Raw genomic sequence first — 13,782 nt, forward strand, 5'->3', positions numbered from 1 at the left:
AAGAATTCGGGTTTGCGTCGACTTCAGGGATCTGAATAAGGCAAGTCCAAAGGACGACTTCCCTTTGTCGCATGTTGACATTCTGGTGGACAACACCGCCGAACATGCTCTCCTATCATTCATGGACGGGTATGCCGGATACAACCAGATTAAAATGGCTGTGGAAGACATGCACAAGACGGCGTTCACTATGCAGTGGGGTATATATTGCTACACAGTCATGCCTTTCGGCCTCATCAACGCCGGAGCAACCTATCAGAGAACCGCTACCACTCTCCTACATGATATGATGCACAAGGAGGTAGAGGTATATGTCGATGACATGATTGTCAAATCAAAAGAATGGGACGGCCACATCAGTGCCCTCCGGAAATTCTTCGCTCGTCTGCGGAAATATAACACGAGACTAAATCCTCAGAAGTGTGCATTCGGGGTCACCTCCGGAAAACTCTTGGGACATGTAAATCGAAAAAGAGGCATTGAGATTGATCCAACCAAAATCAAAGCCCTTCAACAAATGCCTCGGCCTAAGAACGAGAAGGAGATTCAGGGATTTCTTGGTCAGGTCCAGTACATCAGCCGGTTCATTGCCAAGCTCACTATGATCTGTGAACCAATATTCAAGAAGCTTCGTGCCTCCGATCACACCAATTAGGGGGCGAGATCGGAAGGCGTTCGACAGGATAAAGGAAATCCTATCCAAACCTCCTATCCTCATGCCACCTCAACCGGGGATTCCTCTATCCCTGTACCTAACTGTTACCAACACAGCCATGGGAGCGATGCTAGCACAAACAGTTGGCAACGAGGAGCAAGCCATCTACTACATCAACAAAAAGTTCATTGAGTACGAGACGAGGTATACCCAACTGGAAAAGACATGCCTTGCCTAGTATGGTCAACAAAGAAGGCTGCGGCATTACATGCTCGGCTACTCGTCCACATCTACTCCAAGATGGACCCGTCAAATACATCTTGAAAAACCCGTACTAAACGGAAGGCTGTCTAGATGGACACTCATGCTGTTCGAATTTGATCTCAAGTTTGTACCCCTCAAGGTTATCAAGGAAGAGCGTTCGCCGACTTCCTAGCAGAAAATCCCGTCAACGAGGACCGAACGACCGACACATGGTCACTTCCTGACGAAGACATCCTTTGTGCCGATTCCAACGCATGGGACCTATATTTCGATGGTGCATCTAATCTGAGAGGCTTTGGGGTAGGAATCCTTCTAATATCACCAGAGGGAGAACATGTTCCGATCTCGGTCAAGCTGGACTTTGCCGTCACCAACAATGCCGCTGAATATGAAGCATGCCTCATCGGTCTACAAGCAGCCATCACACTTGGCATCAAGAGATTGAGGGTCCATGGCAATTCCTCACTCATCATCAATCAGGTATCCGGATCATGGAAAATCCGATCGGCGGCAGCTCCCTACCGAGCAAAGATCAATCAAGAGGCCGAGTTCTTCGACCAAGTCGACTACTTCTACTTGCCGCGAGAGGAAAATCAATTTGCTGATGCCCTTGCAAAACTTGCCGCGCTCGTCAACATACCTGACGACATGACATCGATGCCCCTATGTGTCGAGAGACGGAGCGAGCCAGCTCACATTTGTGCCATTATCAACGACGAGAAAGCCATGATGAACCTTGGTACCAAGCCATCCTCAATTACAAAACCAAAAACGAATTTCCTCCCAACTCTGATCAAAGAGGACAAAGAGCCATCCGTTTACTTGCCTCACAATTCGTGATAAACCAAAATCAACTCTACAAAAGAACACCCCAAGGATTTCTCCTCCTTTGCATTGACCATCACAAAGCCAAAAAAGTCATGGGAGAGGTCCACGACGGAGAATGTGGCCCTCACATGAGTACAATGATGCTTACACGGAAAATCATGCGGCTAGGTTACTACTGGACAACCATGGAAGCCGATTGCCGTAACTACGTCAAACATTGCCACAATTGCCAAATCTTCGCCAATATACAACATATACCACCATCCCTTTTATACACCATGACGTCACCCTGGCCTTTCTCAACCTGGGGCATCGACATCATCGGGAAAGTCAACCCGATAGGCACCAAGGGGCATTGCTTCGTCCTCGTCGCCATCGACTACTTCACGAAAATGGGTGGAAGCACGCATCATATGCACTCTTGACCACCAAACAAGTGGCCAAGTTCATTCAAAACAACATCATCTGCCGATATGGGTACCCCATGAAATCATCAGCGATCAAGGCTCTCACTTTCGGGCGGAAACTCAAGCTTTCTTTGGACAAATACAAGATCAAACGACATCGATCATGCCCCTACCGTCCCCAAACTAACGGAGCGGTGGAGGCAACGAACAAAACTCTTGTTACCATTATCAAGAAAATGCAAGACAACTACACCGCGATTGGCCGAGCAAACTCCCATACGCGCTGGGGATACCGAACCTCCATTCGAACAACGACAGGGCGCCACACCCTTCTACCTAGCAGACGGTATGGAGGCGGTTCAACCGGTGGAGTTAGAGGTCCCATCTCTACGCATCCTCGGAGAGTCAAGTCACGAGGCGGAATGGACCCATCGAAGGTACGAACAACTCACTCTTCTAGACGAACGACGACTCAATGCCTTGCACAACGTCCAGCTATACCAACGGCGTATACAACGGGCATTCAACAAGAAGGTTAAACCCCGAAACATCCGGGAGGGCGACTTGGTCCTCAAGTCGGTTCGAGCACCATTACCCGTCGATCCGAGGAAAAATTCAAACCCAATGGGCCGGGCCATACACAGGTCAAGAAAATACTTTCGGGGCGCGGTGAGATCGAGTGACCTGACGGGAGGACTTTACAAACCCGACCAACCTAGACCAACTCAAGAAATACTACCCTTGAACCCTATCAGTCAACAACCTAGCCTAGTTTTGCAACTAGCATCGACCTCAACCCTTTTCAAGTCAAGTTCCTCAATATGTTCTGATTTGAAATTGCATGTTCTATCGAGTCTAAGATGCGGCACCTTGCCCGTTTCGAATGTCCTTTGATCCGTCAAAGGCAACGTCCATTTGCACTACAAAAACAAACCCCCCTGAACTACGAGCATGGTTTGATTTCACCTCTTCAGGTGAATACGTAGGCAGTCCCTCTTATGCCTGAGGGATACAACCACAAAACCCAATTCAAATTCACAAAACATTTCGAACTACGATCATGTTTGATTTCACCTCTTCAGGTGGATACGTAGGCAGTCCTTTCTTACACAAGAAGGATACAACCATCCCCACATACAAAAAAAGAAAAAGGGAAAACCGTTCCCTTTCCCCACCAAAATACAAAAATGAGCCTTTCTCCCTTTCCACAAAATACCACTTTCCCAAGTGCAAATGCTGAGGACGATTCAAATCGAATTGCCTTCACAAAATGGATGGAAGAAACAAGCGTTCACAATTTTCGACACGAGCAATCCTCTTATTTAATTAATAATGGGAGGGATTACAATTTCAACAACAAATAAAGCACGACGAGTCTACAACTTGTCAAAGCTAAGGTGTCCACTAACACACCTCACATAGTAAAACTAGCACAAAACACACAATAACTAGCTAGTACAACATAATAAAAACTCACAACAATAATACAACATAATAATAAAGTGGGTAATGGAGGTCTTCACTCTTCCATTCTACCCTTGCCTTTCCCCTTAGGGGGTATCTTCCCCTTGTTCTTCTTGTTGGCCCGCCTAGCATGGACTTCCTCCTCGGAACGGATCCTCAACGGATCTAAGACGGCGGCGGCCTCCGGTCTAGCACAAGACCCCATATTCGACCCAAGACGAGCCAATGCACGGCCCACCATATTCTTGGGGCCGGAACTCCTCCTCTTCGGTGGTATCATCACATCGGGAGTAGCTCCATCAACATACTCCTCAAAGAAGGCACGGTTGGCCTTGCCAACCTCTCGGTACTTCAAGTCGACAACCTCGTCCTTTAATTTGGATCTCTCTTCCAAGGACAGCACGTGATTATTTGACATAGCGAGTCACCCATGTCGTGGCAACGGGGTTTGGCACCTCCCAAAGCAGCCGAGTGGCCCACCATCTTTCGAAGAACTCCACGAGCTCGGAGTTCCGGAAAACATTCTCTTGAACAAGAGTATCTTGAGCGGGCATCTTTTGTTGACGCCCCACTTGCCTCATGAATCTTTCGGGATAAATGAAGGAAACCACCTTCAAGCCCACGACCATCAAAAAATGAGGACTAGCACCCGAAGCAGGCAACCCCGTGAAGGACCTCAAGTGCCACCACCCAACGGATATGAGGACCACCCTCCTCCGCCAATCTTGCGGCCCAATAGGCCTCGGTGGAAGCAAAACTATCCGGGTACAACTTCTTCCTCATAGTAAGGTGACGGAAGGAGTAAGAAGAAGGATTAACCGGAGGCTCAACATACCTTAGCCTCTCCAATAGCCATACTTGGAGGATCCTTGGCGATCCAAAAGAGCGAGCTTCTCCACAAGAGCCTTCCTTGTCCAAAGCTTGGATAATCTCTCCAAGCACCAACCATGATGGATCTCTACCATGCTCCATTTGCTCAATCACATGGATGAGGTCATGCTACCATGACATCTTGGCCCCTCCTTCTTCAAGACATCAACAAAGAGGTACACATGGACAAGGTAAAATGCAAGAGCCCTTCTCCTAGCCACCTCAGAGACATTAGCATCTAACCGATTCGAGAAGATGTTGATAAGAGCTGTTGGAGTGGTGTCCTCCACAAATTAGTGTGATAACATTTGTAAATCTCTTACAGGTTCACAAGGGTATACTTCGTATATTTAATTAGTTGATTAACGTTTACCTAATAACGGTTGGCTTCTTTGAAAAGTTTGACGATATTATCATACGGATGGCGGTGATCAATTGGTCCCCTAAAGGTCACACCTATAGGGCGTATTTGAGAAATGTGGTTATAGAAATATAATTACATTGATGCCCAAAATGACTAAAAAAGTTAGTCAATGTGTTGATGAGATAATTATTTAATGAAAATTAAATAATATTAAGTTGAGACGAATTAATTGTCAATTCGTAAATTAAATATAATCAGTTATATTTAATTAAATATATATAAGGTTAGTTTGAAAGAATTAATCTGTTAATTAAGTAATTAAATATAATCGGTTGTATTTAATATCAACAAGTTGAATGTGTCATAGTGGTAATAGTGAGGGTACACAAGCCAAGAGGTCATGGGTTCGATCCTCACTAGATGACAATTTAACACACTTTATATATTTTTGGAAAGACCAAAAATAAGGAAATTATATTCCTTAATTCGGTCAATGTTGGCCGAAAATTAGGAGAGATATTTCTTTCCTAATTGATTTCGGATTTTGGTCTATATAAAAGAAAGGTAGAGAATTATTTCGACCTAATTCTTTTAACCAAGCCTCCTTTTTCTCATCACAAAACACAAAAACAATAAAATTTTACAGAAAATTTTAGATTGATTTCTAGCATAATCAAAGGGTATATCTTAGATCGTATTGGGTGCAACTAATAGGCAAATATCAATTTTGATATTGTTCTTAGGCCAATTTTGCAAGGACCCGAGGTTAATTCTAAATCTTTTTTACTTATGCTTATGTATTTTATTTTATGACCATAGATCATCTTTATTATATCGTTATAATCCTTCATGTTAAAGGGAAGTATCTGATTATTTCCCACAAGTGGTATCAGAGCCTTTGGCTACGATTTTAATTTTGATGATTTTCATAAAATTTGTATGTAAACGATAAGATTTTCGAGAAGAAAAAAAAAAATTAGGGTTTCGATTTTTTTGGATCGAAATTTTTTATGCCGTTTTGTTGTGCCGTTTTTTTTCTGTTTGATGATTGTTTTTCCATTCTATTTTTCATATTATAGTTTATAATCATTTAAAATTATCATATGAAGAATTGGTAGTTTTGATTTAATGCAGATTAAGTTAAAATCAAATGGAATCATCATGTTTATGATTAAAGATTGTTTTTGCTATATAGTTTTTGGCATATAAATTAATCATGTTTATTATTTCATATGCTAATCATGTTCTAATAGCAAAGGTAAACAATTGATCATCAAATCTTGTTTTAGGGCATAATTGCAAAAAGAAAAGAAAAAAAAGGTTTTTTTTTTTAGGGTTTACGAAAAAAAAAATATTTTATGTTAATTTTTTTTATGGTAAACCGTGAAAAAGAAAAAAAAAGATTAGGAAAGTTTTTTTTTTTTTTTTGCTTTTGCGAAAAAAAAAATAGAGAAAATTTTTTTTGGAAAGTTTTTTTCCCTTGTTTTTCCTATTTACCGAATTAGAATAGGAAAGGAGTTGTTTTTTTTTTTTTTTTTTTTCAGCCGTGTCAAATAAAAAAAAAAAAAACTTTTTTTTTTTTTGCCGAGACAAATTTAGAGAATTGGATTTTATTTTTCTTTATTTTGGCCAATTAGTTATTGTGAATCGGTTCACAATTTAATGATCTGAGTTATTTTAAAGCAATTTAAAATTTTTGACGGATAGAATTCATATTACAAGTATAATATGGATTAAGTATGAAATTAATGTGATTAAATTGCGGAATTGTCACTTAATTTAATTTAAATAGGTGGTTTGGATAAATTAATCAACATAATTTATTTATTGTATTATGTATGTTTAATTTATTTTTAGTTGATGCTTTTAATTATGTTGAATGAATCGAATGAATGAATTTATTTACGTATTTAATTTTGCAATCGGTTGTAATTTGTAATACTTAGTGTGGCCTTAGTCAATTATGTTTTCGTAATGAAGGAAACATAATTTTTATGTAATTATGAGATCTCGAATCTCCTTTATTTTAGTTTTGGGTTTTGAAATTAGAATGTAATTAATAGGTCAATTATGTAATTTTATTTATTGTAATTTCAAAGAAGACTAAAGATGAAGATTCAAGCTCACTCCCGCTACATGGATCAAGATGGAACATCAAGACAAGCTTCTCGGGTCCAAGGATGGATTCCAAACTTGTATTCATTGTTCATTTTGATAGACAGCCACACTAGGACTTTTCTTGTTTTTTTACGTTTTCATTTTATTGCTTTTCATTCACATGCTAGTAATTGCATCATATTCCGCCTAAAACCAAACCACCTACTACTAAAATGCATGAAAATTGACTCATATAGTTGTTTGTTAGTTTTCATGGACATGCAGATGTCACAGTCTATAAGCCATCACTTTAGTTTAAATCATTCTCGCATGCTAGATTATAGTTCACTTAAAATGAATTAAAAAGTTGATGGGATCTTCCTCTAAAACGGAAATTGAGATTAGTCTTTATAAGGGCAAACATCTATGAGTCCCTTCTTCGTCGGTAGGCCTAATATGACCCCTTCTACGTTGGGTAAGTAGTTGTGTTGACTTAGTTTACCTCAACATCATAGTCCAAAGAGTTTCTCGTGATTATGATGGACTATAGATAGAATTTACAGAAATTTATCGACCAAGAATTCTAACGGTAGAATTAGCTAAAAGGTTAGCTTATCAATTTACAGAGAATTGAGTCTTGGGGTCATTTATATAATTCTTGAGGGAGGTCAATTGTATAAATGTCTTTGAGTCTTCGCGTTATGACATTAGTTCATTAGACTTAAAATAAAAACGATGCATGCTTATTATTTTATTCTTCTTTCGCAGTGTAGAACACGCTTATTATCAATAATCTTATTCAACAAATGGCTGGAAATAACGCAATCCCAATGCCTAGCGCCACACTAGATCGTTCGTCACGGCTTAAAATGTTCATGGACCAAATGAATCACCCACTCGATGAAGAATGATGGGTCCAATTTTGCGGACTGGGAGGCGGCACTACGGAATGCTGCCACTGCTGACGGTAAGCTCAGGTATTTAACTGAGCCAATACCGGTCAACCCAGGCCCAAATGCAGGAGCCAACGAGTCACTCGCTTATAGTGATTTCGTTATGGAAGCGGGTGCGATAAAGAACGTACTCATCTTTGCAATGGAAACCAATTTGCAGAGACGCTTCATTGCCCAAGGTGCAAACAAGATTTTCACCACGCTCACTAATGAGTTCTCAAAGGCACCGAGAATCATCACATATGAGCATACACATCGCTTCTTTGATGCGAAATTCCGAAAGGCCAACCCGGTTAGCCCACACATTCTTCACATGATTGAGAATGTCGAGAAACTGGAGTCACTAAATTGTAGAATCAGTGAGAGCATTGTCATTGACCGAATGCTTCATTCTCTTCACGATGGTTTGCCCTTTTCAGGAGCGCGAACTACTACATGAATGACTTGAAAAAGAGTCCTCATGAGCTACACTCCCTTCTCGTACGGCCAGAAGGATATGAAATTGAGTGGGAGCATGAAGCAGGATGTTCTCACGATTCACAACAAGAGTAAAGGTAAGGGCAAGGCTCATGGCGACCTAGCTGTAGGTAAGCCAAAGTTTAAAAAGCCAGGAAACGGTAAGAGTGCGCCCGGTGAGACTAGTGGCTCACAGGGCAAGACAAAGAGCAAGGGCGGTGACATAGAGTGCCACCATTGTCACAAGACTGGACATTGGAGGAGGAACTGTCCCGTCTACCGTGAGGACATCAAAGCGAGCCGTGTCGCTCTGTTGGTATGTCATCTTATATTTATATGATTGAGATTAACCATGCAAGTTTGGAACTTGGGTACTAGATCTTTGGTTGTGGTTCTCATCTGTGTAATCATTTGCAGGGCCTAAAGAACATCATACCTCTCAAAAAGGTGATGTGCACTGCGAGTCGGGAATGGAGCACGAGTTCTTTCTTTGCCTCGAAGGGGACATATGTAATCCAACTCCCTAGTGGTTTTGAGTTATCTTTAAATAACTGTTACTATGTACCAGTTTATCTAAGAATATTATTTCTGTTTCCGTACTTGCTAAAGGCGGTTTTACATTTTCAATAAAGGATAATAGTTGTATTTTCTCTTTTAATGAAATGATTTATGTGGCATTTCCATGAATGGAATTTATATCTTAGATCAAACCACGGAAGTATTACACATGAATAATAAGAAATTAAAGGTTGGTGACAAAGATCAAACCTATCTATGGCATTGTCGAATGGGACACATAAATGAGAAGCGCGTAAAGAAACTTCGTCGATAATGGGACTATTCCCTCATTCGGATTTTCTGCATATGGCACGTGTGAATCACGTCTCATTGGCAAGATGACTCGAATTTCCTTCAAAGGTGTTGGAATTCGCGCTAGTGACCTATTAGGACTCATACATACGGACGTATGTGGACCTATGTCAATTACAGCTAGAGATGGCTATAGATATTTTATCACTTTCACGGACGATTTGAGTAGATACGGATATGTCTACTTAATGAAGCATAAAAGTGAGTCCTTTGAGAAATTCAAGGAATACCGGAATAGGTGCAGAACCAACTGGGTAGAAAGATTAAAGCACTCCGTTCGGATCGGGGTGGCGAATATCTTTCAAATGAGTTTGATCAACACCGAAAGAGCGTGGAATCGCTCTCTGATTAACTCCACCTGGAACACCTCAATTAAATGGTGTGTCCGAGCGGAGAAATCGAACCTTACTTGATATGGTTCGATCCATGATGAGTCACACAGTAGTGCACGATTCATTATGGGGTTTTGCTCTTTTGTCAGCTGCTCTTATACTTAACCAAGTCCGTCTAAAGCTGTCGACAAGACTCCATATGAAATGTGGAAAGGAACAGTACCTAACTTGTCCTTTATTCGGGTTTGGGGCTGCGAGGCTTTTGTCAAGTGGAGACACGAGGATAAGCTCGGCCCCGATCGGTCAAGACATACTTTATAGGTTATCCAAAAGGAACATTTGGTCATTACTTCTATTAGCCAACCGAACATCGAGTTTTTGTTGCGGCTAGTGCGGCGTTCTTAGAGAAAGAATTTCTCGAGAACAAGTCGAGTAATAGAACATTCGGTATCGGAGATTCCAGAACCAACAACCGAGGAACAGATGGAGGAAGTTGTTCCTCCAAATGATCGTTAATATTCTGAGGAACCTAGGAGGTCGGGTAGAGACTCTCATCTTCCGGACAGATACATTGGTATGGAGAATGACGTTTTACTTCTAGAAAGTAATGAACCCGCAACCTATAAAGGTGCTATGGCTGTTAGACTCAAAGCTATGGCTTGAAGCCATGCAATCCGAGATGGACTCCATGTATGAGAATAACGTATGGGATCTTGTTGATTTACCTAATAAGGTAAAACCTCTACAGTCAAATGGCTTTACAAAATAAAGCGTTACGTAGACGCGCAACAGAATATCTATAAGGCACGACTTGTGGCAAAGGTTTCACTCAAGTGCAAGGATTGCATTATGATGAGATTTTTGCACCTGTAGTCATGCTACGTTCCATTCGGATAATCTTAGCGATTGCCGCATTTCATGATTATGAGATTTGGCAAATGGATGTGAAAACCGCCTTCTTAAGCGGTTATTTGGAGGAAGAGTTGTACATGGTGCAACCCGAAGGTTTCATAGATCCTAAACATCCTAAGAAAGTATGCAAGCTTAAGCGTTCCATTTATGGACTTAAGCAAGCTTCTCGGAGTTGGAATCATCGTTTCGACCAAGTGATAAAGAGTATGGTTTCACTCGATCGGTCGAAGAACCATGCTTATATATCAAGTCGAGTGGGAGCAAGATTGTATTCTTGATATTGTATGTCGATGACATACTCTTGATTAGGAATGACATTCCTCTCCTTTCTTGGTTAAAGAATGGTTGAAGAACCATTTCCAGGATGAAAAGATCAGGTGAGGCACAGCGTATTTTGGGAATCCGTATCTACTGAGATAGATCACGACGGACGTTATCACTTAGTCAGGAGTCTTATCTAGATAAGGTTCTTGAGAGGTTCAGCATGACCAACTCCAAGAAGGGGAACCTTCCTATGACGATGGGATGCGATTGAGCAAGTTTCGATCACCCAAGACGCTGAAGGTATTGAGCGCATGAGTCGTGTTCCTTATGCTACATGCAATAGGATCGATCATGTATGCCATGATATGCACACGTCCCGACGTGGCATATGCATTGAGTATGACGAGTCGGTACCAAAGACTCGGGTGAAACACACTGGATAGGAGTCAAAAATATCCTCAAGTACCTACGGAGGACTAAGGATTGGGTATTGACTTATGGAGGCGATACTAAGCTATGCGCAACCCGATTCTGCAGATGCTAGCTTCCAAACGGATCGAGACAATTCAAAATCTCGGTTCGGGTTCGTCTTCACTCTTAATGGTGCTGCGGTCAGCTGGAAGAGTTCCAAACAGAGCGTTGTAGCAGATTCTACTACTGAATCGTTGAATTATGATAAGCATGTAGGGCACGTTATTTCATGGGAATTAAACGTGTTCCTGAGTTATGGTACTTGATTATGAATTTGATACATTATCGTTTTCATATACTATTTATAACTTCATCGTTTAATATATTATATTTTGTTTTCATGTGGATTGTACTGACAACATTGAACGCCACAAAGTGAATTGAATTACATTATATTTGTTTTTGTCCGTAATCGCCAATGTGAGCTGATAACTCCGCCTATTATATTGTGCATTCGATTGATGGTGGGTTCAACGAGCCATAAGTTAAACGGTTGACTAATCGATCACAGATATGAGATTATGACGATACCTCGTAGAACAATTTTTATTTGTGACAACGTAATGGAGTCCTAAATGTTCTATAACATTCGGTGCCAGGTCGTGGATAGGACATCTATTGTGTACCTAGAGTCGATTCTTTTGACTATCAAATGTCTCTTGAGATTAAAGCGATTTTGGGTGACTTTGGTTTCTTTCTCACGGTCTCACGTGAATCGGGGCTAAGTAGATTTTTTTCTCGGGTCATTTCATGCGTGCTTACGTCTGCGAAGATTTGAGTTGAGGAAAATATCCAACCCTTATCGGTATAGTTATTTCTCGGGGCCACTCGAGGAGTTGTAATTGAAATGCATGGCCATGCTCGAATGTTGATTCGTTTATCGGTTAAGTTACTCTCTAGTCGGAAAACCACTCTTGATCGGATCGCTTGTAAAATACGACCTTTGTGAATTCGGATTTGCAAATTGTTTTACATTGAGTGGGAGAAATTTTAAAGGATATGAGAATCGGTTATCGCACATACACTTGTGAGGACAAGTGGGAGTTTGTTGAGCTGGTGTCCTCCACAAATTAGTGTGATAACATTTGTAAATCTCTTACGAGTTTACAAGGGTATACTTCGTATATTTAATCAATTGATTAACGTTTACCTAATAACGGTTGGCTTGCTAGAAAGTTTGACGTTATTATCATACGGAGATAAGCGGTGATCAATGGTCCCTAAAGGTCACACCTATAGGACGTATTTGAGAAATGTGGTTATAGAAATATAATTACATTGATGCCCAAAATGACTAAAAAGTTAGTCAATGTGTTGATGAGATAATTATTTAATGAAAATTAAATAATATTAAGTTGAGACAATTAATTGTCAATTCGTAAATTAAATATAATCATTATATTTAATTAAATATATATAAGGTTAGTTTGAAAGAATTAATCATTAATTCGTAATTAAATATAATCAGTTGTATTTAATATCAACAAGTTGAATGTGTCATAGTGGTAATAGTGAGGGTACACAAGCCAAGAGGTCATGGGTTCGATCCTCACTAGATGACAATTTAACACACTTTATATATTTTTGGAAAGACCAAAAATAAGGAAATTATATTCCTTAATTCGGTCAATGTTGGCCGAAAATTAGGAGAGATATTTCTTTCCTAATTGATTTCGGATTTTGGTCTATATAAAAAGAAAGGTAGAGAATTATTTCTAACCTAATTCTTTTTCTGACCGAGCCTCCTTTTTCTCATCACAAAAAAACCACAAAGACAATAAAATTTTACAGAAAATTTTAGATTGATTTCTAGCATAATCAAAGGGTATATCTTAGATTGATTTCTAGCATAATCAAAGGGTATATCTTAGATCGTCTTGAGTGCAACTAATAGGCGAATATCAATTTTGATATTGTTCTTAGGCCAATTTTGCAAGGACCCGAGGTTAATTCTAAATCTTTTTACTTATGCTTATGTATTTTATTTTATGACCATAGATCATCTTTATTATATCATTATAATCCTTCATGTTAAAGGGAAGTATACAAATTATTTCCCCCCTGAGCCAAAGCATATCCACACCATGAGGAGCAAGAAGAAAGTTGACTTGGCTTGTTGATAAGCCCAACATGGAACTGAATTTCTCCTTGTAGCACAACCGAGTCGGAGGAAGCACCGGAGCACAACCCGGCCACCCACCAATGGCTCCAACTTCTTCAGGAAGAGGACAAAGCTCGCCTTTCGGGAAAACGAAAACATGATGTTTGAATCCCAAAACCGAGAACATGCTTCAAGAAACGAAGGTTGCACCTTGACTTGACGAAGCACCAACAATTGACCAACTCCCATGCAATCGAGTTGATACTTCTCGAGAGGCGACAAATCCCGGCACCATTGTCGCATTGCGTTCTCAAAAGCATCCATGAAATATTTTTTTGGAAGAAGAAGATGTTTTGTAGAGATGTTTTTGTGTTTGGATGCTCAAACAAAGAAGCGCAAACGTCCTATTTATACAAAATGATCGAGCATTTTTTGGAAAAGAGGAGAGCCGGCTTCCATCGCCAAGATGCTCGC

The sequence above is a fragment of the Silene latifolia genome, chromosome 7 (assembly GCF_048544455.1).
Source record: "Silene latifolia isolate original U9 population chromosome 7, ASM4854445v1, whole genome shotgun sequence".
Taxonomy (NCBI): Eukaryota; Viridiplantae; Streptophyta; class Magnoliopsida; order Caryophyllales; family Caryophyllaceae; genus Silene; species Silene latifolia.